The sequence below is a fragment of the Phoca vitulina genome, unplaced genomic scaffold (genome assembly GCF_004348235.1).
Source record: "Phoca vitulina isolate PV1807 unplaced genomic scaffold, GSC_HSeal_1.0 scaffold19, whole genome shotgun sequence".
Taxonomy (NCBI): domain Eukaryota; kingdom Metazoa; phylum Chordata; class Mammalia; order Carnivora; family Phocidae; genus Phoca; species Phoca vitulina.
The window spans coordinates 1,016,119-1,028,824 of NW_022589722.1; the positions used below are offsets into that span (position 1 = coordinate 1,016,119).

Sequence of the window (12,706 nt, forward strand, 5' to 3'; positions counted from 1 at the left end):
CTTTAAAAGGCAGAAATGGCTAAGACCAAGTTCAGTTTTACATGACTTTTTTGGGGGGTTCCTCTCCATGACCATTACTTTTTATATGACATGTGTATATTGCTTGAAGGACATAGTATTTTGGGATAAGATTGGAGGCAAGAAAATTCTCTCAGCATTTAGATTGAAACAATTACTATGTAAAGTGCATGCTTTAATATATCAGCAACTTTTCTAGTGAGGCAATTTTGCATTTTAATTATGTATTTTTATCTTAATTTGGAAGAAGATGTAAGGGTATCATTCATAAAAAAAATGTCCCTTTAAGTCATTAATGGAAATTTTCTCTAAATTAGAATTGCATATTTTAATTCTATTCCTGACTAAAGTTCATATATCATCCACTTACTGCCTGACAGAAAATCATTCTCCTCTTTCTTGACTGGTTGGCAGACCATTAGAATTTTATGTGTTCACTGTAGAGTCCAGGATAAAAAGTTAGTGAGGGTTAGTGAATTTCAGGGGTTTAGTGAGATTCTTTGATTGGAGTTTTTCTAATATAAGATCAAGGCGATTTCATATCTAGGATGTTCTTCAACAGAAAACTACATAATGTTATCACAATCCATTGCGGTTAGTTAGGTCAAAATGTGAGTTTTTGCTCTCAGTCACTGCAGACCATCTTCCCCCAAACTCCATCCCACCAATTATATCAGCTCCCTCACATTTAATGATGGGAGGCTCTGGAAAGCAGGTCTGTTCCAAAAGATGAGAAAGTATTAAACATAAATACTAACTTCCCATGTGGAAAGAGCCCTAACTATATGCCACGCATCCTTTTCCTGTCAAGCCTGAAAGCTTACTTTAGTAGGACCAACTCCTCCATAAGCACGAAGTAGTTACTGCATGAAAGGACTGTGTACCATAACAGAGCCTCTCCTCCTGGACTCTCCACACCTAAACGCAGTTTCTATATATTTCCAGTCACTAAGTGATTACCCCATTCAGTGTCCTTGCCATACATCCTTTGTTTCTGCAAACGTATTTCCAGTATCGTCTTGGTTTCTCCTGCTTACAGTTATTTCTCCCACTTTTTGACAAAGAAAACAATGAGACTCTTTCTAGTGTGGTGGTGGGTAGCCGTGGCATTGGTGCCAGATTGGCTTCAATTTAAGTCTTATCTCTGAAATTTACTGAGACTGTGGCCTTGAACATATAACTTACCTTCAGTAAAGCTTAATCCCCTCACCTGCAAAACTGGATATATTTCTTACAGAGTTATTTAAATGAGATAATGTTCATAGGACACGAATCACAGTGTCCTATATTATAAGCAATCAAACTTGGCAGCTGATTGTTATCAAGAGAAATTAAACAGCATAGCTTGCTGAAGGTTCACAGTTAATCAGTGGTGTTGAAACCCAAGACTGTAGACCCCGGCAGCACACTGAAGCCTCCACGTTCAAGAACAGCCCAAATTAACCCCAGTTGGGAGACTGGCTGCCAGTCCATATCACATAGCAGATGAGTCTTTCCACTCATTTAGTCACTAAACAACTATTTGGTGACTAGGAATATTTAAATCTGGATCTTCTGACCCCAGACCATTACACAGGCTCTTTCTTGACCAAATAAATGGCCTTAACCATTAGCTTCTCCTGCAAAGCCTTGAAAAGAACAATGCTGAAATCTACACATTAAAATAGAATATATGAAACAAAACAAACAAAAAACAAGAACAACTGTTGCTTTCTCTATTCTTAGGAGAGAATATTTAGGTCCCTGGCATTTCTGTTAATTCATGCTGTAAGCTTATCAGGGAAGACCATCTCTTCAACAAGGAGACCTATAATTTAGGGAAAATATTCAATTCAGGGATACATATTAGGGAGTGTGATTTTAGCCCTATGTTGAACCATTTCTTCCAATCAGGCTCCTTTGTTTTATTTATTTATTTATTTATTTATTTATTTATTTATTAAACAAGCTCTGGTTTGTTTTATTAAGGAAAAATTCTGTGTGATTTACTTCTCACATGCTTCTAATGGTATCAGAATCACCTGGATCAATTATAGCCAGTGTGTGTACTCTGTAGCATTTCCCACATGCTGTGCTCAATTCAGTATTATTGCCAGTGTAGTGATGGGCACCAGTTTTGGCCAACATGCCGTAACATTCTATTTCAGATTTCCTCAAGGCTGGACAGTTGTTGGTGAGGATGACCAGTTTCGCTTTGCCATGTCTGATCACTTTCAGAGTCTGCTTGTACCCCAGCAGTTACTTTTCACTTTTCATGACGAGCTGGAGCCTGGAGTTGATCGACTCCAGTGACTTTTTTTGTCTTCTTTGCACCACCATCTTCCTGCCTTAAGTATGGGATGGCCCCATCCGGGAACAGCTGCCAAAATGGCTGGGTGAGAAAAAGGTCCTTTGTTTTCTTTCTTAATTGTTGACTTGCAAATACTAACATCCACCAATAGACCACACATGTAATAGAATAAACTGGGCATACAATATGGCTGTATTTCTCAAACCAGTATATGACTCTCTTGTTCTCTTCCTTCTGCTATGGCAGGGCGAGGCCCAGATAATGGAGGTTGCTTCCCCTTGTGTCCCAGAGGGAATACATCATGGATGGTGATCCCCTGGGTGCTGTCTCATGCATGGGTCGTCGGCTGGCACATGTGGTCAACTGTGTACATGTTATATTTTAGAATATGTTATATTTTAGAACCGTATATATGTTATATTTAGAATAAGGAGAGAATATTAGATTTTATGTTACACATTAGTATATTAAGATAATTTTATGAGAAAAAATACATCAGATAATTTCACACATCTGCTTAACATTCTCTACATGCTTTCACTTAGAATTTAGAACAAAGTCAAAACTCCTTAAAACAGAGTGTGTTCACTATTTTGAAGTTTTTAAAAAATGCTTTTCACCAAGTACTTTCAGATTTTCTTCTTCCTGCCACATAGTGGATTTGCATTTCTCTGACCTCATTGTAGATATACCCACCTATGTGACTTGCTTTTGCAAATGAAATGTAAGCAGAAAGAAATGCCCCACTTTAGAGGAAAACTTCTAGTAGTGTTTGGTTCACTATATTCCCTTCCTATTGCTATGGTAACTGTCATGAAGCATGAACAGAAAAGAAGCTTCTCTCAGCCTGAGCCCTTGAGTGACTATACTGAACAAAGACCCCTGTGGGCTTACATTGAGGAAGAAATAAAGTTGTGTGCGTGTGTGTGTGTGTGTGCATGAGTGTGTGTGCGTGAGTGTGTGTGTGTAGCTACCAAGATTTGGGGGTTTCTTTGCCACAGCTTAACCCAGCTCATTTTGACTAGTCTAGAAATTGGTACTTAGAAGTTCAGTGCTACAGAACAAAAGCTTAAAATCTCGATTGGTTTAGTAGTCACTTGGTCACAGGAAACCGTTATCAAAGTCTGGGAAGATAGTGTTCTACGTCCCGTAGAGGCAAAACATTTGGTAAGCTCCGTTACCTGAGGAACCTTAGAAGCAGATATTATGTTACAACTCTAAGGGAAGAGATTGGAAAATAGAAAGCTTGTACTGTATTGGTTTCTTTTTTTACAAAAAAAGATGAGCACAGAAAAAAAATGGCTAGTTTTTAGGGAATTGAAAGAATCTATGAATTGAGGGAATATAGGACTTGAAGAGGAAACCTTGCTCCTGTTGATAAGAATAAACAATGTATATGCATGAAAAAACAAAACTACTGCCAAAGGGAGAGGGAGATGGAGAGGAAAAGATAGAGAAATAGAGACAGACCAAGAAAGAGGTGTTGTTGGAGTAAATTTGTTTTAAAATAAATAAGCTATATTCATTGGGAACCTGAGATCAAATTGTTTCATACTGCAGAAACATGTTCTTATTTTATACCAAATCTCTATATCCTCTTCTCTCTTTAACCGCACATCATTTGGGAGGGAAAAATCAATGATGTAGTTGCTGCTTTCTGAAATTATATGTCTTAGACACATGGATTCTTTGGGTCATTGCTTTTCTTCACTAATGCAAAATATAATGAAAACTGCATAATGGAAAGAACAATTCCAATGAGAGCATGTTAAACTGGTGCAGAATTTTAAACTCAAAATGTAAGCTATGGCATAAGTATCTAATATAAGTTGTCATCTCTGTAAAAATAAGAATTTCTTCATATGAATACCACTGGCTTTAATTTTTTTTTTTTCTGAGTTTAGACTCTTCTTTCTTTATATCAGAAGCTTTATTTTAATCTTAAGTGAAGAGAGCATCCCTAATGACTCTGAAGCTAGAGCATAGAAATTAAAAAGACCTGGTGTGTCGACAGACTAGCAGTCCTAAAAAGTGCACCCCTGAAGAATTACCAATTAAGCATTGTGTACATGCATTACTTCCTGACGGAAACTGAGAAATGAGTAAGCATATTAGTCAAAGTTTTAGTTAGACTATATGGACATAGAAATGGCATAAATATTGAATAAAAAGTTATTAAAAAGTAACACCTCAGGGCATGTTTAGAAACACAAATACAGGAAATGCATGATGTGCCTGTTTCTTCCAAATGAAGAAAATCACTAGTGTTTCCAGCCCCGCTCAGGAATTCTTCTATATCTCCTCACTCACCCCATAAAACAACAACAGCAACAAATACAACAAAACAAAAAAAGACCTTGAGTAATTCATTAGTCACATTAACACATATAAAACACAAAATTACTGAGGCTAAATTCAGAGGCAGTTAGCCAGACAGCATAGTGCTCAGAAAGTAGACACAAAAAGTTGAAAGGTCATGAGTACAGAGAAGGAAGTCTTCCCAAAGCAGTAAGAAGCTAGAGGAGGCATTTTTCAATTACAGCTATGAAAGCCTGAGAATTTCTTACAAATTTTAAAATGCATTCTGGAAGTAGAAAGACAGATTCCCAACACATATAAAATCAGTGAAAAGTATTTTAAGATACTGGAGAGGTTAACAAAGTGTGTAAGTTATATATTGCTGCACAAAAAATTACCCTAAATTTAGCAGCTTAAAGCAACATTTGTTATGGCAATTTCTGTGGGTCAGGGATTGAGATGTGCCTTTACTAAATAGTTCAGACTCAGGGTCTCCTATGAGACTGCAGTGAAGGTTAGGACTGTGTAGAGGCCAAGGGCAGGCTGCCCCAAGTTGCGCCACTTCAGCATGCAGGTTATTTCTAGCTGAAAACAATCAAGGCCCAGCTGACTCAGGAAGAAACTTTGACTCTCCCTCTTACTGTCTAAAAGGATTTAGAGAGAGGACCAGCTCCAGGAAAAGGGCTATCACCATAGATAACCACATTATAACATCAACTAGGTATGGTAAATAGGGAAGAACCCAGCAAAGTCTGTTAAAATTCCTCCCTGGTTCCCATCCTTTCTGTGTGGCCCAGCAAACATTTGTTTACCATTTACTTTTTCATCTTTCTGTAAATTGCTTCCCCTTCTTTAAAGTCCCAGACCTCTACCTTCTTCTCATTAGTTCAGGATGACCATATATGCCTCATTTTGCCCGAGTCTTGGGAAACTCATGTCTATGTGAATTCCCCATACCTACATAAGTGAATTTGATTTTCTCTTGGTAATCTGTTTCATGTCAGACCAGCTAGGAGAATCTTACAGGGTAAAGAAAATTTTTCCTCTCCAACAACTGTTATCACCACAAGACTTGACTAGAGCTGAAAAATCTGTCTTAAAGATGGCTCACTCACAGGGATGTTGACATAAAGCCTCAGTTCTTTGCTGGCTGTCAGAAAAAGGCCTCGGTTGATGACCATATAGAGTTCATAAGGCTGTCTGAATGTTTACATGACATGGCATCTGGCATGTGACAGAAGCTACACTGTCTTTTATGGACCAGTCTCTGAAGTCACATAGAATGACTTCTGTTGTATTCTGTTGGTCAAACAGACCAATCCTAATACAATGTAAGAAGGAACTATACAAAGACATGAATACCCGGAGACAGGGATCATTGGAGTCATCTTGAAATCTAGTTATCACATGGAGGGTCTATAATTCCCTTTTTCCTTCCTAAGGGACACTTGAGGTAGTGCTGACATAAACTAGAGCCCTTTGTAAGTATGCTAATGATATTTTATACCTGGGAGATACCTGGGTGAGTTCTCATCTAAGAGTACTTTCGCAGGCTATGTTTGGTCTGTCTAGATTGATTGTTGAAAATAAACCTGAAAAGAAACAGGGGAGGTGCCTGGGTAGCTCAGTAGGTTAATGTTAGATTCTTGATTTAGGCTTAGGTCATGATCTCGGGCTCTGTGCTGGGCTTGGTATCTGCTTAAGATTCTCTCTCTCCCTCTCTCCCTCTCCCTCTGCCCCTACCCGCACCCCTCTCCCTCTCTGAGAAGAGAAGAGAAGAGAAGAAAAAGAAGAAAATAAATCTGGAATTTATCAATTGTGATGTACCTGGCTAGAAAATGGAAGGTAACACACAGGTCTCCCTAACCCTGCGTGACTCATCAAGCATAAAAACCCAAATATGCCAAACTTAAACATCTTCTTCTGAGTTTAGATATACTACAAGCATTGATAGCATTAATCTATTACTCTGAAATTAAACCATGTCCTACTGTGGCAAAAGAGATTATGTCCGATGAGTTTGGAGATCCCTCCAGAAAGAATGCTGAAGCTATGCTTGGTTTTTGTTTGTATCATTTGATATGTATTACAGGTTGAATTATGTCCACCAGAAAGATATGTTGGAGTCCTAACATCCAGTACTACAGAACGTGAACATATTTGGAAATAGAATCATTGCAGAAGTAAATACTTAAGATGAGATCATACTGGAAGAGGATGGGCCCTTAATACAATGACAGGTGTCTATAAGATGATGATGTAATGACCAAGGGGGAGAATGCTATGTGATGATGGAAGCAGTGATTGGCATTATTTAGTTGCAAGCCTAGGGACATCAAGCATCGCTGACAACACCAGAAGCTAAGAGAAAGGTGTGGAATAGATCCTTCCCTAGAGCCTTTTGAGAGAGATTGGCCCTGCAAACAGTGATTTCAGACATCTTGCCTCAGAACTGTGAGAGACTAAATTTCTGTTGTTTTAAGCAACCCAGTTTGCAGTAATTTATTAAGGTAGCCTTAGGAAACTAAGCAATAAACATTAGTCAATTTTGGTGTGAGAGATCTATTATGTGTGTGTCTGCTTTGACAATTCAACATTCTGTGTAATGCAGATTAGTGGCAGTAATGGGATTGTCATTCAGCCTACAAATTATAGTGGCTAAAGTATTGGGGGGTAAGAAAAAATGAAGGGGAAGAGAAGTCTGACAAGAATTTGATAATAGGATGTCTCTACATATCCTTTGTATGAAGAGATGAATGCCTTGCAGTAGATTACACAGGAGAGGGTTACTAATGAAATACAGAAGAAATACAGACACCCAAGGGAATTGGCTAAGAGGATGGACACAGAAGACCAAGCAGAGGGAAAGTCAACTAAAAATATTATTTCTGGGGGCGCCTGGGTGGCTCAGACGGTTGAGCGTCTGCCTTCAGCTCAGGTCGTGATCCCAGGGTCCTGGGATCAAGCCCCACACCAGGCTCCCTGCTCAGCGGGGAACCTGCTTCTCCCTCTCCCTCTGCCTGCTTCTTCCCCTGCTTGTACACTCTCTCTTTCTGTCAAAAATAAATAAAATCTTCTTAAAAAAATACTATTTCTGGTTGTTACAGCATTACTGGTAAAAATTAAACCTCTAAAGGAGGAAACTAGGATAGGAAAGTTATTTTCTCCACTCAAATGTATTGTTAAGACGGAATTAAAAATTAATATCAAAATCTTATGAATGTCATTGGTTAAATCTTGTATATATTCTTATTAACTGCATAACTACTTTCCAGTCTCTAATAGGACTTAAAGCATCGTCAAATATTTATGTGTGGTTTTTATAAAATACAAGAGTAAAGAATCCCTCGGGGTATTAGTATGGATAGATATATGGAAAATCTACATCCTAAATGGCCATTTCTTTTTACTTTGTTGTTTATGGTGGGGAATGCTTGTTGTTTTAAAGGTTTATGATTTTAAAAAGTAAAAGCTAAATTGATACAGGGTAAACTCTTACTAATTTGACTGTCCATTAACCAAATTCTATAACAGTAAGCAGATTAGGATGCAAAGTGAAGAAGATTCAATGAAATGAAACATCAGAAGAATTAACAGATCACATCAAAGAGAAACAGTTTCATGTTAGAAGAATTTCCTGTGGTTATATTTTACTTTTACTAATTAACAGATCCATTAAGTCCCAATAATATTATAAATTGCATGAGATGGATGGGTTGGTTCTTCTTAACATTTTAATAGTAAAAAGACTATTATTTGATCATCTTTGTCAGAGACAGTTATGAAATTAGACTTGGAATATGTTACACAGTATACTTACTGGACTATTACCAAATAACTGGGTTTATGCACAATGGATACCACAATTATACTAAATATAAAGAGAAATGTAACCTTAGATAAATTATAAATAATGTATCTTATTAAAGAGTGCCCTCCATAAGACTTCATTTATAGATGTTGTTAATGCTAATGATGATGATCTTTTACGAAGGGAAAAGGGCAATGTGTCTATTAGCTGGTCGGGTGAGTAAGGTTTTTGTAAACAAATGGAATACAAAATTAGTACCCTAATCCTATCATTTTTAATTTCCAGAATAAGAACTTTGCAAATACCTAATCTTTCAAAAGATAAAAGGAATAATTCGAGATTCTATTCAAAGATGAAATTTGTCAATGGGTTATTTTTATTCATTTAACAAGGATTCCATTTAATCAACAAAGCATTTGTGAATAATGCTTGAAAATCAATGTATTTAATTCCCAGCAAATCCCTAAATACCTCAGTGTATAAAATACTTTACAAGGAAGAAATTTAAGCAATGGAATAGTTTGACAGAAAATATTCTACACTCACCTTTGAGATAAGTAATTTTTTTAAGGATTTTATTTATTTATTTGAGAGACAGAGAGAGAGAGAGAGTTAGAGAGAGAGCGCGAGCGGGTTGAGGGGCAGAGGGAGAAGCAGACACCCTGCTGAGCAAGGAGCCCAATGTGGGACTAGATCCTGGGATCCTGGGACTTCAGGATCATGACCTGAGCCAAAGGCAGACACTTAACAGACTGAGCCATCCAGGCACCCCTGGGATAAGTAATTTTTTTTTTAAGATTTTATTAATCTATTTGAGAGAGAGAGCAGCAGAGGGAGAGGGAGAAGCAGACTCCACACTGAGCAGGGATCCAGATGTGGGACTCGATCACAGGACCCTGGGATCATGACCTGAGCCAAAGGCAGACACTTAACAGACTGAGCCATCCAGGCACCGCTGGGTTAAGTAATTTTTTTTTTAAGATTTTATTAATTTATTTGACAGAGAGAGCAGCAGAGGGAGAGGGAGAAGCGGACTCCCCACTGAGCAGGGATCCAAATGTGGGACTCGATCCCAGGACCCTGGGATCATGACCTGAGCCAAAGGCAGACTCTTAACCAACTGAGCCACCCAGGCGCCCTGGGATAAGTAATTTTTAATGACTGTTGATTCAGGAGGCTCTCAGCCTAATTCTCATCATCTATAATACATTATTATAATGATATATATATACATATACATCTATATATACATATACATCTATATGTATATGTATATATATATATCATTATAAAACATGAGTAAAAGTTGTTTTCTCTTTTAAGTATGACACATTCACTGTACTATAAAGAGATCTGGTAAAAAAAAAAAACTATATGTACATGAGATGAAAAAGTAGAGCTACAAATAATCATAGGAGAAAAGTCTTAATTTAAAGATATCTATCAAAACTAGAATAGTTATTAAGTAACAATTCCACTTAATTGTAATACTTCATGATTAATGTGCCATTGTTGACGCAATAAATCCATACTCTGGCCTCCATCAATTCCATCTTCATTATACTCAACATAACTAACATTTTTATGTCAGCCTTGCAACTATTTATTTTTCTGTCTATAATTTTATTTTATTTTATTTATTTTATTATTATTTTTTTAAATTTTATTATGTTATGTTAGTCACCATACAATACATCATTGGTTTTTGATGTGGTGATCCACGATCCATTGTTTTCGTATAACACCCAGTGCTCCATGCAGTATGTGCCCTCCTCAATACCCATCACCGGGCTAACCAATCCCCCTTCCCCCTCCCCTCTAAAACCCTGTTTGTTTCTCAGAGTCCGTAGTCTCTCATGGTTCATCTCTCCCTCCAATTCCGCCCCCCCATTTTTCCCTTCCTTCTCCTAATGTCCTCCATGCTATTCCTTATGTTCCACAAATAAGTGAAACCATATGATAATTGACTCTCTCTGCTTGACTTATTTCACTTAGCATAATCTCCTCCAGTCCCATCCATGTTGATGTAAAGTTGGGTATTCATCTTTTCTGATGGCTGAGTAATATTCCATTGTATACATGGACCACATCTTCTTTATCCATTCATCTGTTGAAGGGCATCTCGGCTCTTTCCACAGTTTGGCTATTGCGGACATTGCTGCTATGAACGTTGGGGTGCATAGGGCCCTTTTTCACTACATCTGTGTCTTTGGGGTAAATACCCAGTAGTGCAATTGCTGGGTCATAGGGTAGCTCTATTTTTAAATTTTTTTTTTTTTAAAGATTTTATTTATTTATTCATGAGAGACACACAGAGAGAGAGAGAGAGAGGCAGCGGGAGAAGCAGGCTCCCAAGGAGCGGGGAGCCCGATGTGGGGACTCGATCCCAGGACCCTGGGATCATGACCTGAGCCGAAGGCAGATGCTTAACCGACTGAGCCACCCAGGCACCCTCTATTTTTAAATTTTTGAGGAATCTCCACACTGTTTTCCAAAGTGGCTGTACCAACTTGCATTCCCACCAACAGTGTAAGAGGGTTCCCCTTTCTCCACAACCTCTCCAACATTTGTTGTTTCTTTCCCTGTCCATTTTTGCCAATCTAACTGGCGTAAGTTGGTATCTCAATGTGGTTTTGATTTGGATTTCCCTGATGGCTAATGATGATGAACATTTTTTCATGTGTCTGTTAGCCATTTGTATGTCTTCTTCAGAGAAGTGTCTTTTCGTATCTTCTGCCCACTTTTTGACTTGACTATTTGTTTTTTGGGTGTTGAGTTTGAGAAGTTCTTTATAGATCTTGGATACCAGCCCTTTATCTGTAGTGTCATTTGCAAATATCTTCTCCCATTCTCTGGGTTGCGTCTTGTTTTGTTGACTGTTTCCTTTGCTGTGCAGAAGCTTTTTATCTTGATGAAGTCCCAAAAGTTCATTTTTGCTTTTGTTTCACTAGCTTTTGGAGATGTATCTTGAAAGAAGTTGCTGTGGCCGATGTCAAAGATGTTACTGCCTACGTTCTCCTCTAGGATTTTGATGGATTCCTGTCTCACATTGAGGTCTTTCATCCACTTTGAGTTTATCTTTGTGAATGGTGTTAGATAATGGTCTAGTTTCATTCTTCTGCATGTGGCTGTCCAATTTTCCCAGCACCATTTATTGAAGAGACTGTCTTTTTTTCCATTGCATGTTTTTTCCTGCTTTGTCAAAGATTATTTGACCATAGAGTTGAGGATCCATATCTGGGTTCTCTATTCTGTTCCATTGGTCTATATGTCTGTTTTTGTGCCAGTACCATGCTGTCTTGGTGATCACAGCTTTGTAATATAGCTTGAAATCGGGCAACGTGATGCCCCCAGCTTTGTGTTTCTTTTTCAACATTTCCTTGGCGATTCAGGGTCTTTTCTGATTCCATACAAATTTTAGGATTGTTTGTTCCAACACTTTGAAAAATGTCACTGGAATTTTGATCAGGATGGCATTGAAGGTATAGATTGCTCTGGGTAGCATAGACATTTTAACAACGTTTATTCTTTCGATCCATGAGCATGGAATGTTTTTCCATCTTTTTGTGTCTTCTTCAGTTTCTTTCATGAATGTTCTGTAGTTCCTAGAGTATAGATCTTTTACCTCTTTGGTTAGGTTTATTCCGAGGTAACTTATGGTTTTGGGTGCTATTGTAAATGGAATCGTTTATCTAATTTCTCTTTCTACAGTTGCGTTGTTAGTGTATAAGAAAGCAACTGATTTCTGTGCATTGATTTTGTATCCTACCACATTACTGAATTGCTGGATGAGTTCTAGTAATTTGGGGGTGGAGTCTTTTGGGTTTTCCACATAAAGTATCATGTCGTCTGTGAAAAGAGAGAGTTTGACTTCTTCTTTGCCAATTTGAATACCTTTTATTTCTTTTTGTTGTCTGATTGCTGTTGCTAGGACTTCTAGTACTATGTTGAACAATAGTGGCAAGAGTGGGCATTCTTGACGTGTTCCTGATCTTAAGGGAAAGGCTCTCAGTTTTTCCCCATTGAGGATGATATTTGCTATGGGTTTTTCATAGATGGATTTTATGAGCTTGAGGAATGTTCCCTCTATCCCTATACTCTGAAGAGTTTTAATCAGGAAAGGATGTTGTATTTTGTCAAATGCTTTCTCTGCATCAATTGAGAGGACCATATGGTTCTTCTCCCTCCTCTTATTAATGTGTTCTATCACATTGATTGATTTGCAAATGTTGAACCACCCTTGCATTCCAGGGATAAATCCCACTTGGTCGTGATGGATGATCCTTTTA

At 37.9% G+C, this 12,706-nt stretch overlaps 1 pseudogene; it reads right to left on the bottom strand.

Annotated features, from left to right (window-relative positions):
* Positions 1–2,010: 2,010 nt before the first annotated feature.
* LOC116639654 lies at positions 2,011–2,337 on the bottom strand (annotated as a pseudogene).
* Positions 2,338–12,706: the final 10,369 nt, after the last annotated feature.